We start from the raw sequence: 218 nt of genomic DNA, 5'->3' as shown, positions 1-218 counted from the left end.
GGTTTCTGCCTTTGTTCCCCCCACCTCCGCCGCCCCCTGCCCGGCGCCCCCTGGGCTCGGCGCTCGCCGACCGGCTCTCATGGCCTCCCCTCTCGGTGTGTGTTGCCTCTAGGATGGCGGAGGTACCGCCTGGGCCTAGCAGCCTCCTCCCACCCCCGGCACCTCCGGCCTCGGCGGCGGCTGAGCCCCGCTGTCCCTTCCCGGCGGGGGCCGCCCTG

Source organism: Myotis davidii, unplaced genomic scaffold (genome assembly GCF_000327345.1).
Source record: "Myotis davidii unplaced genomic scaffold, ASM32734v1 scaffold281, whole genome shotgun sequence".
In the NCBI taxonomy this organism is placed as follows: domain Eukaryota; kingdom Metazoa; phylum Chordata; class Mammalia; order Chiroptera; family Vespertilionidae; genus Myotis; species Myotis davidii.
This window is presented reverse-complemented; position numbering follows the sequence as displayed.